We start from the raw sequence: 20,090 nt of genomic DNA on the forward strand, positions 1-20,090 counted from the left end.
AGATACACATGCCCCCACTGTGCCAGATATGCCCCCAGTGCAGATACACATGCCCCCACTGTGCCAGATATGCACCCAGTGCAGATACACAAGCCCCCACTGTGGCAGATGTGCCCCCAGTGCAGATACACATATCCCAACAGTGCCAGCTATGCCCCCAGTGCAGATACATATCTTCCCCACAATGCCAGATATGCTCCCAGTGCAGATACACATATCCCCACAGTGCCATATATGCTCCCAGTGCAGATACACATATCCCCACAGTGCCAGATATGCCCCCAGTGCAGATACACATATCCCAACAGTGCCAGCTATGCCCCCAGTGCAGCTACACATGCCTCCACAGTGCCCGATATGCCCCCAGTGCAGATACACATGACCCCACAGTGCCAGATATGCCCCCAGTGCAGATACACATGTCACCACAGCGCCAGATATGCCCCCAGTGCAGATACACATATTCCCACAGTGCCAGATATGCCCCCAGTGCAGATACACATATCCCCACAGTGCCAGATATGCCCCCAGTGCAGATACACATGCCCCCACTGTGCCAGATATGCCCCCAGTGCAGATACACATGCCCCCACTGTGCCAGATATGCCCCCAGTGCAGATACACAAGCCCCCACTGTGCCAGATGTGCCCCCAGTGCAGATACACATATCCCAACAGTGCCAGATATGCCCCCAGTGCAGATACATATCTTCCCCACAATGCCAGATATGCCGCCCCGTGCAGATACACATATCCTCCCCACAATGCCAGATATGCCCCCCAGTGCAGATACACATATACCCACAGTGCCAGATATGCCCCCAGTGCAGATACACATATCCCCACAGTGCCAGCTATGCCCCCCAGTGCAGATACACATATCACCAAAGTGCCAGCTATGCCCCCAGTGCAGATACACATGCCTCCAAAGTGCCCAATATGCTCCCAGTGCAGATACACATGCCCCCACAGTGCTTCCCACAGTGCCAGATATGCCCCCAGTGCAGATACACATATCTTCCGCACAGTGCCAGATATGCCCCCAGTGCAGATACACATATCCCCACAGTGCCAGCTATGCCCCCAGTGCAGATACACATGCCTCCACAGTGCCAGATATGCCCCCAGTGCATATACACATGCCCCCACAGTGCCAGATATGCCCCCAGTGCTGCTACACATGCCCCCACAGTGCCAGATATGCCCACAGTGCTGATACACATCCCCACAGTGCCTCCTACAGCGCCAGATATGCCCCCAGTGCTGATACATGTCCCCACAGTGTCACCCACAGTGCCAGCTATGCCCCCAGTGCAGATACACATGCCTCCACAGTGCCCAATATGCCCCCAGTGCAGATACACATGCCCCCACAGTGCCAGATATGCCCCCAGTGCTGCTACACATGCCCCCACAGTGCCAGATATGCCCACAGTGCTGATACACGTCCCCACAGTGCCTCCTACAGCGCCAAATATGCCACCAGTGCTGATACATGTCCCCACTGTGTCACCCACAGTGCCAGATATGCCCCCAGTGCAGATACACATGCCCCAACAGTGCCACCCACAGTGCCAGATATGCCTCCAGTGCTGCTACACATGCCCCAGCAGTGCCAGATATGTCCACAGTGCTGATACACGTCCCCACAGTACCTCCCACAGCACCGGATATTTCCCCAGTGCTGATACATGTCCCCACAGTGCCTCCCACAGCGCCAGCTCTGCCCCCAGTGCTGATACATGTCCCCACAGTGCTTCCCACAGCGCCAGGTATGCCCCCAGTGCTGATACATGTCCCCACAGCGCCTCCCACAGCGCTAGATATGCCCCCCGTGGTGATACATGCCCCCACAGTGCCTCCCACAGCGCCAGATATGCCCCCAGTGCTGATACATGTCCCCACAGTGCCTCCCCCCCTGAAAAAAAATAGTGCTGCTCACCTGCTGCTGCTGCTGCTGCTGCTGCTGTGAGGGGAGGAGAGCACATCGCGCGCCTCTCCTACCCCTCCGTCTCCAGCGGCGGTGTCTATCTGAATTTCGGCGCCGGCCTGTGAGCCAATCAGAGCTTGCGGTCCGGCAGCCAATCAGGAGCCTCAGTTGCCGGTCCGCGAGCTCTGATTGGCTCACGGGCCGGTGCCGAATTTCAGATAGACACTGCCGCTGGAGAGGTCAGTGCACGCCGGGCAGCGGTGGCCGGTAGCGGATCGAGCCGCTTGCTAGCCACTGAGTCACTGTGACTCACTCTCTGCAGTAGCGCCCTCTACTGCCCGGCGCTGAACGCGGCTGCGTAACCCGCATATGCGTCGGGCCGGCCCAGAGTTTACTTTTAAATGTGACTGTCATACTTGGCAACATTTTATAACAAGTTTCAGGGATGCTTGGTGGCTGAGCCCAGTGCATGGTGGAATGTCATGTGCGGATCTGTCTAGGAGGACCTTTGTGCACTACAACTCCCATCGTGTCATGTTTACTGGACTTCATTATAATGGGATGATTTGTTTTTAATTCATGTTAATTACTCATGTTCCATACATTTTCATTTATACCACTTAATGTGCACATAACACACTGTTTATAGGGCCTAATTCAGACCTGATCGCTCGCTAGCATTTTTTGCAGCGCTGTCATCAGGTCAGAACTGCGCATGCATATGCACCGCAATGTGCAGGCACGTGGCACAGGTACAAAGCAGTTTGTTGCTCTGCGATGGGTTTGTGCACAGAATCCATTTTCATGGGTGATCGCAAGGAGATTGACAGGAAGAAGGCATTTGTGGGTGTCAACTGACCGTTTTCTGGGAGTGGTTGGAAAAACGCAGGCGTTCCCAAGCGTTTGCAGGGCAAGTGTCTGATGTGAATTCTGGTCCCGGACAGGTTGAAGTGATCGCTGCGGCTGAGTAAGTCCTGGGCTACTCAGAAACTGCACAAAATCTTTTGTACCGCTCGGCTGCACATGCGATCGCACACTTGCACAGCTAAAATACATTCCGCGGCGTGCGGCGACTAAGTGAACTAGAGATGAGCGGGTTCGGTTTCTTTGAATCCGAACCCGCACGAACTTCACTTTTTTTTTCAAGGGTCCGAGCGACTCGGATCTTCCCGCCTTGCTCGGTTAACCCGAGCGCGCCCGAACGTCATCATGACGCTGTCGGATTCTCGCGAGACTCGGATTCTATATAAGGAGCCGCGCGTCGCCGCCATTTTCACACGTGCATTGAGATTGATAGGGAGAGGACGTGGCTGGCGTCCTCTCCATTTAGATTAGATTTAGAAGAGAGAGAGAGAGAGAGATTGCTGTGATACTGTAGATTAGAAGAGAGTGCAGACAGAGTTTAGTGACTGACGACCACAGTGACCAGTGACCACCAGAGACAGTGCAGTTGTTTGTTTTATTTAATATATCCGTTCTCTGCCTGAAAAAAACGATACACAGTCACACAGTGACTCAGTCTGTGTGCACTGCTCAGCCCAGTGTGCTGCACATCAATGTATTGTATATAAAGCTTATAATTGTGGGGGAGACTGGGGAGCACTGCAGGTTGTTATAGCAGGAGCCAGGAGTACATGATAAATAATATTATATTAAAATTAAACAGTGCACACTTTTGCTGCAGGAGTGCCACTGCCAGTGTGACTAGTGGTGACCAGTGCCTGACCACCAGTATATTAGTAGTATTGTATACTATCTCTTTATCAACCAGTCTATACTAGCAGCAGACACAGTACAGTGCGGTAGTTCACGGCTGTGGCTACCTCTGTGTCGGCACTCGGCAGGCAGTCCGTCCATCCATAATTGTATTATAATATATACCACCTAACCGTGGTTTTTTTTTCATTCTTTATACCGTCGTCATACTAGTTGTTACGAGTATACTACTATCTCTTTATCAACCAGTGTACAGTGCGGTAGTTCACGGCTGTGGCTACCTCTGTGTCGGCACTCGGCAGGCAGTCCGTCCAACCATAATTGTATTATATACCACCTAACCGTGGTTTTTTTTTCATTCTTTATACCGTCGTCATACTAGTTGTTACGAGTATACTACTATCTCTTTATCAACCAGTGTACAGTGCGGTAGTTCACGGCTGTGGCTACCTCTGTGTCGGCACTCGGCAGGCAGTACGTCCATCCATAATTGTATTATAATATATACCACCTAACCGTGGTTTTTTTTTCATTCTTTATACCGTCGTCATACTAGTTGTTACGAGTATACTACTATCTCTTTATCAACCAGTGTACAGTGCGGTAGTTCACGGCTGTGGCTACCTCTGTGTCGGCACTCGGCAGGCAGTCCGTCCAACCATAATTGTATTATAATATATACCACCTAACCGTGGGTTTTTTTTCATTCTTTATACCGTCGTCATACTAGTTGTTACGAGTATACTACTATCTCTTTATCAACCAGTGTACAGTGCGGTAGTTCACGGCTGTGGCTACCTCTGTGTCGGCACTCGGCAGGCAGTCCGTCCAACCATAATTGTATTATATACCACCTAACCGTGGTTTTTTTTTCATTCTTTATACCGTCGTCATACTAGTTGTTACGAGTATACTACTATCTCTTTATCAACCAGTGTACAGTGCGGTAGTTCACGGCTGTGGCTACCTCTGTGTCGGCACTCGGCAGGCAGTCCGTCCAACCATAATTGTATTATAATATATACCACCTAACCGTGGTTTTTTTTTCATTCTTTATACCGTCGTCATACTAGTTGTTACGAGTATACTACTATCTCTTTATCAACCAGTGTACAGTGCGGTAGTTCACGGCTGTGGCTACCTCTGTGTCGGCACTCGGCAGGCAGTCCGTCCAACCATAATTGTATTATATACCACCTAACCGTGGTTTTTTTTTCATTCTTTATACCGTCGTCATACTAGTTGTTACGAGTATACTACTATCTCTTTATCAACCAGTGTACAGTGCGGTAGTTCACGGCTGTGGCTACCTCTGTGTCGGCACTCGGCAGGCAGTCCGTCCAACCATAATTGTATTATAATATATACCACCTAACCGTGGTTTTTTTTTCATTCTTTATACCGTCGTCATACTAGTTGTTACGAGTATACTACTATCTCTTTATCAACCAGTGTACAGTGCGGTAGTTCACGGCTGTGGCTACCTCTGTGTCGGCACTCGGCAGGCAGTCCGTCCAACCATAATTGTATTATATACCACCTAACCGTGGTTTTTTTTTCATTCTTTATACCGTCGTCATACTAGTTGTTACGAGTATACTACTATCTCTTTATCAACCAGTGTACAGTGCGGTAGTTCACGGCTGTGGCTACCTCTGTGTCGGCACTCGGCAGGCAGTCCGTCCAACCATAATTGTATTATAATATATACCACCTAACCGTGGTTTTTTTTTCATTCTTTATACCGTCGTCATACTAGTTGTTACGAGTATACTACTATCTCTTTATCAACCAGTGTACAGTGCGGTAGTTCACGGCTGTGGCTACCTCTGTGTCGGCACTCGGCAGGCAGTCCGTCCATCCATAATTGTATTATAATATATACCACCTAACCGTGGTTTTTTTTTCATTCTTTATACCGTCGTCATACTAGTTGTTACGAGTATACTACTATCTCTTTATCAACCAGTGTACAGTGCGGTAGTTCACGGCTGTGGCTACCTCTGTGTCGGCACTCGGCAGGCAGTCCGTCCAACCATAATTGTATTATAATATATACCACCTAACCGTGGTTTTTTTTTCATTCTTTATACCGTCGTCATACTAGTTGTTACGAGTATACTACTATCTCTTTATCAACCAGTGTACAGTGCGGTAGTTCACGGCTGTGGCTACCTCTGTGTCGGCACTCGGCAGGCAGTCCGTCCATCCATAATTGTATTATATACCACCTAACCGTGGTTTTTTTATACCACCTAACCGTGGCAGTCCGTCCATAATTGTATACTAGTATCCAATCCATCCATCTCCATTGTTTACCTGAGGTGCCTTTTAGTTCTGCCTATAAAATATGGAGAACAAAAAAGTTGAGGTTCCAAAATTAGGGAAAGATCAAGATCCACTTCCACCTCGTGCTGAAGCTGCTGCCACTAGTCATGGCCGAGACGATGAAATGCCAGCAACGTCGTCTGCCAAGGCCGATGCCCAATGTCATAGTACAGAGCATGTCAAATCCAAAACACCAAATATCAGAAAAAAAAGGACTCCAAAACCTAAAATAAAATTGTCGGAGGAGAAGCGTAAACTTGCCAATATGCCATTTACCACACGGAGTGGCAAGGAACGGCTGAGGCCCTGGCCTATGTTCATGGCTAGTGGTTCAGCTTCACATGAGGATGGAAGCACTCAGCCTCTCGCTAGAAAACTGAAAAGACTCAAGCTGGCAAAAGCACCGCAAAGAACTGTGCGTTCTTTGAAATCCCAAATCCACAAGGAGAGTCCAATTGTGTCGGTTGCGATGCCTGACCTTCCCAACACTGGACGTGAAGAGCATGCGCCTTCCACCATTTGCACGCCCCCTGCAAGTGCTGGAAGGAGCACCCGCAGTCCAGTTCCTGATAGTCAGATTGAAGATGTCAGTGTTGAAGTACACCAGGATGAGGAGGATATGGGTGTTGCTGGCGCTGGGGAGGAAATTGACCAGGAGGATTCTGATGGTGAGGTGGTTTGTTTAAGTCAGGCACCCGGGGAGACACCTGTTGTCCGTGGGAGGAATATGGCCGTTGACATGCCAGGTGAAAATACCAAAAAAATCAGCTCTTCGGTGTGGAGGTATTTCACCAGAAATGCGGACAACAGGTGTCAAGCCGTGTGTTCCCTTTGTCAAGCTGTAATAAGTAGGGGTAAGGACGTTAACCACCTCGGAACATCCTCCCTTATACGTCACCTGCAGCGCATTCATAATAAGTCAGTGACAAGTTCAAAAACTTTGGGTGACAGCGGAAGCAGTCCACTGACCAGTAAATCCCTTCCTCTTGTAACCAAGCTCACGCAAACCACCCCACCAACTCCCTCAGTGTCAATTTCCTCCTTCCCCAGGAATGCCAATAGTCCTGCAGGCCATGTCACTGGCAAGTCTGACGAGTCCTCTCCTGCCTGGGATTCCTCCGATGCATCCTTGCGTGTAACGCCTACTGCTGCTGGCGCTGCTGTTGTTGCCGCTGGGAGTCGATGGTCATCCCAGAGGGGAAGTCGTAAGCCCACTTGTACTACTTCCAGTAAGCAATTGACTGTTCAACAGTCCTTTGCGAGGAAGATGAAATATCACAGCAGTCATCCTACTGCAAAGCGGATAACTGAGTCCTTGACAACTATGTTGGTGTTAGACGTGCGTCCGGTATCCGCCGTTAGTTCACAGGGAACTAGACAATTTATTGAGGCAGTGTGCCCCCGTTACCAAATACCATCTAGGTTCCACTTCTCTAGGCAGGCGATACCGAGAATGTACACGGACGTCAGAAAAAGACTCACCAGTGTCCTAAAAAATGCAGTTGTACCCAATGTCCACTTAACCACGGACATGTGGACAAGTGGAGCAGGGCAGGGTCAGGACTATATGACTGTGACAGCCCACTGGGTAGATGTATGGACTCCCGCCGCAAGAACAGCAGCGGCGGCACCAGTAGCAGCATCTCGCAAACGCCAACTCTTTCCTAGGCAGGCTACGCTTTGTATCACCGCTTTCCAGAATACGCACACAGCTGAAAACCTCTTACGGCAACTGAGGAAGATCATCGCGGAATGGCTTACCCCAATTGGACTCTCCTGTGGATTTGTGGCATCGGACAACGCCAGCAATATTGTGTGTGCATTAAATATGGGCAAATTCCAGCACGTCCCATGTTTTGCACATACCTTGAATTTGGTGGTGCAGAATTTTTTAAAAAACGACAGGGGCGTGCAAGAGATGCTGTCGGTGGCCAGAAAAATTGCGGGACACTTTCGGCGTACAGGCACCACGTACAGAAGACTGGAGCACCACCAAAAACTACTGAACCTGCCCTGCCATCATCTGAAGCAAGAAGTGGTAACGAGGTGGAATTCAACCCTCTATATGCTTCAGAGGTTGGAGGAGCAGCAAAAGGCCATTCAAGCCTATACAATTGAGCACGATATAGGAGATGGAATGCACCTGTCTCAAGTGCAGTGGAGAATGATTTCAACGTTGTGCAAGGTTCTGATGCCCTTTGAACTTGCCACACGTGAAGTCAGTTCAGACACTGCCAGCCTGAGTCAGGTCATTCCCCTCATCAGGCTTTTGCAGAAGAAGCTGGAGGCATTGAAGAAGGAGCTAACACGGAGCGATTCCGCTAGGCATGTGGGACTTGTGGATGCAGCCCTTAATTCGCTTAACAAGGATTCACGGGTGGTCAATCTGTTGAAATCAGAGCACTACATTTTGGCCACCGTGCTCGATCCTAGATTTAAAGCCTACCTTGGATCTCTCTTTCCGGCAGACACAGGTCTGCTGGGGTTGAAAGACCTGCTGGTGACAAAATTGTCAAGTCAAGCGGAACGCGACCTGTCAACATCTCCTCCTTCACATTCTCCCGCAACTGGGGGTGCGAGGAAAAGGCTCAGAATTCCGAGCCCACCCGCTGGCGGTGATGCAGGGCAGTCTGGAGCGACTGCTGATGCTGACATCTGGTCCGGACTGAAGGACCTGACAACGATTACGGACATGTCGTCTACTGTCACTGCATATGATTCTCTCAACATTGATAGAATGGTGGAGGATTATATGAGTGACCGCATCCAAGTAGGCACGTCACACAGTCCGTACTTATACTGGCAGGAAAAAGAGGCAATTTGGAGGCCCTTGCACAAACTGGCTTTATTCTACCTAAGTTGCCCTCCCACAAGTGTGTACTCCGAAAGAGTGTTTAGTGCCGCCGCTCACCTTGTCAGCAATCGGCGTACGAGGTTACATCCAGAAAATGTGGAGAAGATGATGTTCATTAAAATGAATTATAATCAATTCCTCCGCGGAGACATTGACCAGCAGCAATTGCCTCCACAAAGTACACAGGGAGCTGAGATGGTGGATTCCAGTGGGGACGAATTGATAATCTGTGAGGAGGGGGATGTACACGGTGATATATCGGAGGGTGAAGATGAGGTGGACATCTTGCCTCTGTAGAGCCAGTTTGTGCAAGGAGAGATTAATTGCTTCTTTTTTGGGGGGGGTCCAAACCAACCCGTCATATCAGTCACAGTCGTGTGGCAGACCCTGTCACTGAAATGATGGGTTGGTTAAAGTGTGCATGTCCTGTTTTGTTTATACAACATAAGGGTGGGTGGGAGGGCCCAAGGATAATTCCATCTTGCACCTCTTTTTTCTTTTCTTTTTCTTTGCATCATGTGCTGATTGGGGAGGGTTTTTTGGAAGGGACATCCTGCGTGACACTGCAGTGCCACTCCTAGATGGGCCCGGTGTTTGTGTCGGCCACTAGGGTCGCTAATCTTACTCACACAGCTACCTCATTGCGCCTCTTTTTTTCTTTGCGTCATGTGCTGTTTGGGGAGGGTTTTTTGGAAGGGACATCCTGCGTGACACTGCAGTGCCACTCCTAGATGTGCCCGGTGTTTGTGTCGGCCACTAGGGTCGCTAATCTTACTCACACAGCTACCTCATTGCGCCTCTTTTTTTCTTTGCGTCATGTGCTGTTTGGGGAGGGTTTTTTGGAAGGGACATCCTGGGTGACACTGCAGTGCCACTCCTAGATGTGCCCGGTGTTTGTGTCGGCCACTAGGGTCGCTAATCTTACTCACACAGTCAGCTACCTCATTGCGCCTCTTTTTTTCTTTGCGTCATGTGCTGTTTGGGGAGGGTTTTTTGGAAGGGCCATCCTGCGTGACACTGCAGTGCCACTCCTAGATGGGCCCGGTGTTTGTGTCGGCCACTAGGGTCGCTAATCTTACTCACACAGCTACCTCATTGCGCCTCTTTTTTTCTTTGCGTCATGTGCTGTTTGGGGAGGGTTTTTTGGAAGGGACATCCTGCGTGACACTGCAGTGCCACTCCTAGATGGGCCCGGTGTTTGTGTCGGCCACTAGGGTCGCTTATCTTACTCACACAGCGACCTCGGTGCAAATTTTAGGACTAAAAATAATATTGTGAGGTGTGAGGTATTCAGAATAGACTGAAAATGAGTGTAAATTATGGTTTTTGAGGTTAATAATACTTTGGGATCAAAATGACCCCCAAATTCTATGATTTAAGCTGTTTTTTAGTGTTTTTGGAAAAAAACACCCGAATCCAAAACACACCCGAATCCGACAAAAATAATTCGGTGAGGTTTTGCCAAAACGCGTTCGAACCCAAAACACGGCCGCGGAACCGAACCCAAAACCAAAACACAAAACCCGAAAAATTTCAGGCGCTCATCTCTAAAGTGAACGCATGACTGCAAAAAACAGCTAGCGAGCGATCAGGTCTGAATTGGCCCCATAGATCCTCCAGAAAACCCATGGGGCTGTTTTACTGGTCCATGTCAGGTTTGGCCATCCAAGTGTGAGGTCAAATTAATAATAATCCTGGGCCGCAGCTCCAGAGGCGGGATGGGCCTGCGTGTGGCCAGCTGTACAGTGGCAATATCGGATAACAGCCCATGTCCTCTCATGCTTTACAGTGTTTAGTTGCAAAATTGGTGGTGGTGGTGGTGGGTGTTTGGTAGGCTAAAGCACTGGGGCTCGTTACAAATACTGGAGTCTATTTACTAAGCCTTGGAGAGAGATAAAGTGGACGGAGATAAGTACCAGCCAATCAGCTGCTAACTGTCATATTATAGGCTGGGTTTGAAAAATGACAGGAGCTGATTGGCTGGTACTTTATCTCCATCCACTTTATCTCTCTGCAAGGCTTAGTACATAGACCCCATTGTATGCAGTGGATGTGGGGGTGATGAAATAGTTAAAAAATAGATACTTTTTTGCTGGTGAGCTACAGGGCCCAGATATCACATTTACCAAGTTCTTGGCTGCCAGTTGGGAGGGGTATGACGTAACTATGTGGGCAGTGCAGGGGCATGACAGCCGAATCGCATCATCAAGGCACAGTATATAAAGTCACGATTACATCATTGTAAAGCGGGGGAAGGGGCCATGATGATGGGATTCAGCAGGAATAGCGTCATCAGCTCGCCTGGACTGGTCCCTTCACACGGGAAGTGGGCATCAGCGTGTGGAACTGAGGTGTTACTGAAGATACAGTATGCCTTCACCTTGGTGCCTGCTATCCTGGAGTCTCCAAGACATTGCAGGAGAATAGGCAAGTACCATATGCTCTATCATGCGTTGGGATCGTGTAAACCGGCGGTTAGGATCCCAGCGGTCAGCATCCTGATACCATAGGTGCAGGGAGTGCAGCTACTATGGGGCCCAGAGCTGAGAGGGGCCACCTTCCCTGTCACAGTTACATATATTATATACAGGGTGTAGCCAGGGGCGGAATGGCCCACCATGACAGATTCCGATGGGTCGTCCCATATCCCCCTCAGCCAGGCCGATTCACACTCAGGCTGGGCTGGCTCACACTGCTTCCAGTACTTGTGGTTCATTGGAATGTAATCCGGAAGTTAGGCTAGCGGGCACTTCCAGGTGCTGCTAGCCGTTAAAAGTGGTAATGCTGTTCTACCATTGGGAGACCTGGAGAAAGTTAACTAGCCCAGCAGCATCCTCTCCCTGGCCCCGGCCAAAGGTCTCTTCAACGAGCCCGGCCCAGGAGCGGCAGCAAAGCGATGGTCGGAGCCGGGATCACTATACCCGCTGCCACCCCAGCTCCCGCACTCTCACTGAACTGGCCAGAGGTTATTTTTAATTACATTATTTCATGTTAGTGTAATGGTTAGGGCGTCCCCAGTCACAGGAGCAGGATGTACTTTGTTCTCAGGATGCCAGCTGACCAGGCAGCACTCACAGCCAGCCCTCGGACAATCTCTAATGCAACGTCCTTCAGCCTTATAGCTGCCCAATGTCTGTCCATGATGATGGGCCTATTAATGCGGTGTCTACGTATGTAATGCGGTGACTATGTAATGTGGTGCTAGTCATATAATGCGGTGCTATACGTATAGTGCGGTGCTATACCTGTAATGTTGTGCTATTCGTGTTATGTGGTGCTATTTGTGTAATGCAGTGCTATACGTGTAATGCTATACATGTAATGCTGTGCTATACGTGTAATGTGGTGCTATACGTGTAATGCTATACATGTAAAGCAGTGCTATACGTGTAATATGGTGCTATATGTGTAATGCAGTGCTATTTGTATAATGTGGTGCTATTCATGTAATAATATGGTGGCTTTGTATGTAATATGGTGGCTATGTATATAATCAGGGGCGGATTGGCCACTGGGATAGATTCTGCTGCTCTGGTCCCCTGTGTATGTGTTTCACTACTTGTGTGTGCTCCCTCCCTGTACTGTGCTGTATGTAGTGTGTGCTCCCTCCCTGTACTGTGCTGTATGTAGTGTGTGTTCCCCCTCCCTGTACTGTGCTGTATGTAGTGTGCACTCCCTCCCTGTACTGTGCTGTATGTAGTGTGCGCTCCCTCCCTGTACTGTGCTGTATGTAGTGTGTGCTCCCTCCCTGTACTGTGTGCTGTATGTAGTGTGTGTTTCTCCTCCCTGTACTGTGCTGTATGTAGTGTGTGCTCCTCCTCCCTGTACTGTGCTGTATGTAGTGTATGCTCCTCCTCCCTGTACTGTGCTGTATGTAGTGTGTGTGCCCCCTCCCTGTACTGTGCTGTATGTAGTGTGTGCTCCCTCCCTGTACTGTGCTGTATGTAGTGTGTGCTCCTCCTCCCTGTACTTTGAAACATATAAGGTTAAAAAAAGGGGTTTGTAGAATGAAAAATCAATAAAATCAGAAGTAGATTAAAGGCATGACTGCAGTGTCAGTAGACACTGAAAGTGGGCATATCAGTCCTTGTATATTCAGACGTACAGATGTGCATCAGGGAAGGGTATTGTAGCAGCATATGCATAAAGGGGGTCATTCCAAGTTGATTGTTTGCTGCCGATTTTCGCAGCGCTGCGATCAGGTAAAAAAAATGGCAAAACTGCGCATGCGCTGCAATGCGCACGTGCGTCGTACGGGTACAAAGAAAATTGTTGTTGTTTTAGCGACGAATCCATTTGCACAGCCGATCCAAAGGAGATTGACAGGAAGACGGCGTTTGTGGGTGGCAACTGACCATTTTCTGGGGGTGCTTGGGAAAACTCAGGCATGTCTAGGCATTTGCAGGGCGGGTATCTGACGGCAATTCCGGGATCTCCGTCACTAGAATCATTGCACAGGATAAGTAACTACAGGGCTGGTCTTGTTATACACAAAATGTGTTCGTGGCGCTCGGGTGCAAATGCGATCGCACACTTGCAAACTGAAAATACACTTCCCCGTGGGTGGCGACAATGCATTTGCACGGCTGCTAAAAGTAGCTAGCGAGCGATCAACTCGGAATGAGGGCCACAGTAACAGGTAAACATTAGCATAACGTAAAGCAAAGGAGGCAACAACTGTGTCTATCTCAGAATCAGGACCTCTGAGGAGTGACTCGCCCTCTTGACAGGCCCCTCCCCCTCAATAGACTCCGTTCCCATTAGGGCTGCTTCCATAAATTTCCCGGGCTGGTGTTCGATCCCAATCCGCCCCTGGAAGTTACTATGGGGCCCAGAGCTGAGAGAGGCCACCTTCCCTGTCACAGTTATATGTGTTCTATATAGGGGTATAGCTACCGTAGGTACTGTGACTGCCTACCAGTGCAATGCCTCGCCTACTGGTGTGATCTCCACCTCCTGTGACACGTTCCTCCTGCTGTGACTGCCTACCAGTGTAATGCCTCACCTACTGGTGTGATCTCCACCTCCTGTGACAAGATCCTCCTGCTGGTGCTGTGACTGCCTACCAGTACAATGCCTCACCTACTGGTGTGATCTCCACCTCCTGTGACAAGATCCTCCTGCTGGTGCTGTGACTGCCTACCAGTGCAATGCCTCACCTACTGGTGTGATCTCCACCTCCTGTGACACGTTCCTCCTGCTGTGACTGCCTACCAGTGTAATGCCTCACCTACTGGTGTGATCTCCACCTCCTGTGACACGATCCTCCTGTTGGTGCTGTGACTGCCTACCAGTACAATGCCTCACCTACTGGTGTGATCTCCACCTCCTGTGACAAGATCCTCCTGCTGGTGCTGTGACTGCCTACCAGTGCAATGCCTCACCTACTGGTGTGATCTCCACCTCCTGTGACATGTTCCTCCTGCTGTGACTGCCTACCAGTACAATGCCCCACCTACTGGTGTGATCTCCACCTCCTGTGACAAGATCCTCCTGCTGGTGCTGTGACTGCCTACCAGTACAATGCCTCAGCTACTGGTGTGATCTCCACCTCCTGTGACATGATTCTCCTGCAGTTGATGTGACTGTCTACCAGTGCAATGCCTCACCCACTGGTGTGATCTCCACCTCCTGTGACACGATCCTGCTGCTGGTGCTGTGACTGCCTACCAGTGCAATGCCTCACCTACTGATGTGATCTCCACCTCCTGTGGCACGATCCTACTGCTGGTGCTGTGACTGCCTACCATGCTGCATTAGCCTTGCTTACTACCACTGTGGGTAATGCTAACAATTTGCTAAAGCCCAATTTGTGTTGGGCCCCACTTATAGATGACTTACTCCAACCTACATGAGGCCACTTTTCATATATTTCCAGGGCCACTTTACGTTCCCAATCCGCCCCTGTCTGGCATGGAAGAAATGTGAATGATAAATCAATGTAAATGGAGGTATTGACAAGCCTTTATAACATTATCTTATACTGTGAATTTCTTACCCTGTTTTCAAGACAAATAATTAATCTAACTTGTTAATTAAGTGAAAGGAAGACATGATATTTTCCGGGAGATGTATCAAGCTGTAGAGAGAGATAAAGTTGTGTATTTGCCCAAATCAAATGAAGCTTCTAACTACATGTATCATTTCATGTACTGTGCTAGATAAGTGACAGAAGATGATTGGGTGGTTTGGACATCTGCACTTTATCTCTCTCCAAGGCTTGATGCATCTCCCCAAGAGTGCTGTATATAAAATATGTGTCTGGCTGCTATACAGCAGGCCAGGAGCACTAGCAGGACAGTAGAGTAACAGTCATATCAGTAATAATTTGCGGACCCTGTGAAATTAGCATTCAGTAAAGACGGGAGACTCAGTCAATGAATACAGAAAACATTTTTTAGTTTATGTTAAAATATAAAAAGTTTATTAAGTGGAATATTTAATAAATAATATTTGTGAGACATCTCCAAAAATAGTCGGTTTTGGGGGCTGCCCACAAATATTAACCAGCCCCTGAATATATGTATTGGGGACTGCAATGGATATTTGCGATATCTATTGCGTTCCTCCTATTTTGAACACAAAAGCAGCCAACAAAAGTTTCTACGGCAGATGGTAAACTGTGAAACTCACCAAGCTCCAGAATGCAAAGCATTTCTGAGCTTGGCCCGGCAGCTAATGCCATTTCTAAATGGCTTTTGTAGCCTGTGGGCTACATTTTGCAATAATTCCCAGGAGAAGGATCCTTGGGATCCCTCTGCATTACTGTCTGCTCTCACATACGCAGTCTGACGATTGCACATGTGAACTAGCGCAGCCGGGGTCTAAACCCAGAAGTAAAGTGATCGCATTAGCAATTATTTTACTTCTTATACATTGCAGGGACGGGCATGAGATTGGTACTCATTATGGCATAAAAGCTACACCTCTGGACTCATGAAGAGTCATCCTTCAGCACTCAGGAGAGGAAAAACCCCCTTGGGGGGAAACCTCTGGGGAACCATGGCCTCAGGATCGCCCTTCCCTCTGGGCATTAAGAGGTGTACTAATAGAGGGGTCAGTATGCTATCCCAGCGCATGGGATCCTGGTGGTTGTCATACCGATGCCGGGATGACAGTACAGAAAAGACTGACAGGGGCGAGTAAGGAATGTACTCCCCTCTCCTCACCCCCCTAACCCTGTCTGTCTGCAATCTAACCCTAACCTCCCCCCTTTGTGCTTAACACTTCCGCGGAGGTGCCTAATCCTAACCTCCGTTCCTGCTGCCTAAACCTAACCCTCCCTTCCCGCAGCCTAACCACTCCCGGGGGTGCCTATCCAACCCTACCCACAGCCTAACCCTAACTTATCCCCACACACAGCCTAACCCTATCCTCCCCCCACCCGCAGCCTAAACCTAACCCCCCCACCTGATGCCTACACCTAACCCTCCCTTCCCCGCAGCCTAAACACCCCTGGGGGTGCCTAACCCTAAACTACCCCACCCGCTGCCTAACCCTAACCTCCCCTCACCCACTGCCTAAACCTAACCCCCGCCTGACGCCTAAACCTAATCTCCCCACCTGATGCTAAACCTAACCCTCCCTCCCCAGCAGCCTTACTACCCCCGGGGGTCCTTAACCCTAACCCACCCTACCCGCAGCCTAACTCTATCCTCCCCCCACCCACAGCCTAACCCTAACCCCTCCGCCTGATACCTAACCCTCTCCCACTCCCCGCCCCCCTAACCCTACCTGTTTACAGTCTAACCCTAACCTCCCCCTTTGTGCCTAACCCTAACCTCCATCCTTGCTGCCTAAACCTAACCCTCCATCTCCTGCAGCATAACCACCACCCCCCCCCCACACCGCCACCATCCCTGCTGCCTAAACCTAACCCTCCCTCCCTTGAAGCCTAACCACTCCCGGGGATGCCTAACCCTAACCCACCCTACCCACAGCCTAATGCTAACCTCCCCCCACACGCAGCCTAAACCTAACCCAGCGCCTGACACCTAAACCTAACCCCGCCTCCTGATGCCTAAACCTAACCCTCCCTACCCCGCTGCCTAACCACCCCCGGGGGTGCCAAACCCACCCTCGCCTGACGGCTAAACCTAATCTTCCCTCCCACACAGCCTAACCACCCCCTCCCCCCCGTGATTGATGCCTAAACCTAACCCCCCTTGCCCAGTCCTAAACCTACGATCGTGGGGATACGGGCGTTGGTATACTTGCCCATTTGGAGTTCCAACAGCGGGCTTCTGAAGAGTGTCGGGATCCCAGTGTCAGTATTCTGACTGCTGTAAACCCAACAGCCTGCATCTTTACCGCATCTCCTAATAGGTAATGCATATGTCCCAACATTTGGAGCATGTGTCCGCAGCTCTCCTCCCAGGGCAGCTTCTCAGGGATCACCCACTGCGTGTGGACGAAGAGGAAGAGATGAAAAATCATTGTTAGTGGATGATCAAGCAGAGAGACAACCTGCAAACAGTGGTGTGGTTGTGTAGAGAGAAAAATCTCTCTATGTAAATATGTTACTCTACCTACTGAGGACATGGAAAATACCTAAAATAAGGACAATTATCCCAAAGGGCCAATTGTTTTTATACAATACACACATTGAAGGGAATAAGTTCTCTCTTATAGTAATTAGTGGGTACCTTCAGAAAAGAAATTTGACCAGTAAATAATAAAAACTATATATTGCTAATATTTAGGGGTCAATCCAATTAGGTACGAGCTACCATTCCTGTGATGTTTCAACAGCATCCAAACTCACCCTCCGTGGCCAGATTCAGCCTATGGGGCTACTGGAAAGTGCGGCTGTTGTAAGACAAACTCGCACCTAATTAAACTGGCCCCTTAGTTGTTCAATGTGATAAAATAGTAAAATATAATGGTGTAATTGTGGGCCTGATTCAGTTGTGGTTGTTGAAGCGATCGCTGCTGCAATCTTGCCATTCACAATTGCATTGTGAGTCTGAGCAGTCGTAGGCTGAGCAAGTCTCCTAGACACAGGGGGCTCTCCAGCAGCAACACAGGTCACAATGGGTAATTTATGCACGCACATGGAACGGCGTTTGAACGGACCTGACATGCCTGTATACAGTTAGCCACCCCAGTTACCACCTGAAACGCTGACTTCCTGTCAATCACTTTGCGATGGGATCCTCTATGTGAGCTTGAATTCATTTTGTGCGCAGTGCAGCTTACACGCATGCACAGTGAAAAAGCATTCATCCACTTGGTGCAACAGCAGCTCTGCGTCCGCATCTGAATCAGGCCCCCTGAGCGGTAAGGAGAAGGACTCTAGGGAAAGGACTATGTCACCTTTATAATATGTAAACATAGGGAAACAGTCACTTGTTACAGCTCCAACTCACATCATTTATACCATTCTGTACCATTTCATAATTTGTATATTCTATGAAGAAGATGTATTAAGCCCTGCAAAGTGATAAGGTGGAGAGAGGTAAAGTACCAGCCAATCAGCTCCTAACTGCCATGTTACCGGCTGTGTATGAAAAATGACAACTAGAAGCTGATTGGTTGTTAGTTTACCTCTCTCCACTTTATCACTCTAACAGGCTTTGTACACCTGCCCCCAGTTCATTGATATACTGTAAATGTCAGCCATTTCACTATCTCCCCCAATCTGTATTGTTCGTCCCCCGATCTGTATGTTCTGTATCATGCTCTCCCCACCCTTCCTGTTTTTCTGTATTACAGTATGTTCTACATCTCGCAACCCCCAAAAGTGTATGTCCTTCCTCTATATGTCCTATAGAGTACGCCACAATTTCTATGTTTTTGTATTGTGCCCCCACACCATCTGTATGTGCTATACCAAATTGCCCCCTTCTGCATGTTTTGTATTGTCCGTTCTCCCCCATCATAGACCCTATGTTTTGTACTGTGTTCTCAATACCCCCCACCACACACACAATTACACAAGTATGGTAACTTACCTCCTGCATGCTATTCTCCAGTCACTAATTCCTCTGCGACCCCTCCTGTCGTCTTCAACTGACACTTTGCAGATCTCTTTGCCGGTCACCCGACACTCTGCAAATCTCTTTGCCAGAACTTTGCCAAATGATGATCTAAATAAAACCAGAATTTCCTTTGTATAATTATACTACTACATTTTGTTACATACTTTCAATTTTATTCATTTGCAATTTATCTATTTTATTGACTTTTTACCCAAGACGCAAGATCCTTTCTCATAGAGACCCAAGTTATCTGCTCCAGGTCTTCCCTAGTGCTAGGACCATGTTAATATCATACACTGGGCCTAATTCAGACCTGATTGCAGCAGCAAATTTGTTCTCTAATGGACAATATCATGTGCACTGCAGGTGGGGCAGATGTAACATGTGCAGAGAGAGTATGGTAACTTACCTCCTTCATGTTATACACCAGTCGTTGCTACGTCTGCGACCCCTCTCGTCGTCTTCAACTGACACTTTGCAGATCTCTTTGCCGGTCACCCGACACTCTGCAAATCTCTTTGCCAGATAATCTAAAAACACAAAAGACTATCATTGAGCATAGTACTAGTTTAAGTACAATAAAATGCCCATGAGTCAACCAGTTTCCCAATATTCCTTAAACCAAACAAGATACTTTCAAAGTTATCAATATCCCATTTATCTATTTTATTATCTTTTTCATCCCAAAGCCACGATCCTGCCTCATAGAGACCCAGGTTATCTGCATCCCCTGTATGTGTGCTTCTCCTCCATACTGCCCTCTTTATTCCTGTAACGCTACATTTTTATTCCTAAATATGTTGTTCCTTCCTGCGCTTCTCCTATTTATGTGTCCTTGTACCTGTATTCCCTGTTCTGTCTATCTTGTCTTGCCTTTCAGCTGACTATACTGCACTCTGTCTTCCTTACCCCTCTCCATCATACCCTGCTATGTAGGACTCACCTCCTCCTACCTGTCTTCCTGCATAGAAACTGGAAACGTCAGCAGCTGTAGATAGAATGTTACAGGAAGAAGCATTGTGATGTCACGGGCTAGTGATGTCACAGGCTAGGTGTGATGTCACAGTAACCAGCAGCAAAGCTACAGAGTTACAGCTATCTTACATATACATTTTCTACATCAATTACAACTGGCTATACATGAGTTTCTAGTTTTAAAAAAATGAGGCTAGTGTAGAAAATGAAGTATAAGGCAATCTTGTACAGAGTGCCTCAATGTATAGGTAAAGGGAAAATATAAGTGACAGGAAATTCTAGACTAAATCAGAACATATATTTTACAA

At 48.6% G+C, this 20,090-nt stretch overlaps 1 long non-coding RNA gene across 1 annotated transcript; it reads right to left on the reverse strand.

Annotated features, from left to right (window-relative positions):
* Positions 1-17,005: 17,005 nt before the first annotated feature.
* On the reverse strand, positions 17,006-19,410 carry LOC134929038 (uncharacterized). The gene is made up of 3 exons (XR_010178224.1): positions 19,217-19,410; positions 18,781-18,915; positions 17,006-17,227 (listed from the first exon to the last, which is right to left on the reverse strand). It is a non-coding gene; the product is annotated as an uncharacterized LOC134929038 (long non-coding RNA).
* Positions 19,411-20,090: the final 680 nt, after the last annotated feature.

The sequence above is a fragment of the Pseudophryne corroboree genome, chromosome 5, assembly GCF_028390025.1.
Source record: "Pseudophryne corroboree isolate aPseCor3 chromosome 5, aPseCor3.hap2, whole genome shotgun sequence".
Taxonomy (NCBI): Eukaryota; Metazoa; Chordata; class Amphibia; order Anura; family Myobatrachidae; genus Pseudophryne; species Pseudophryne corroboree.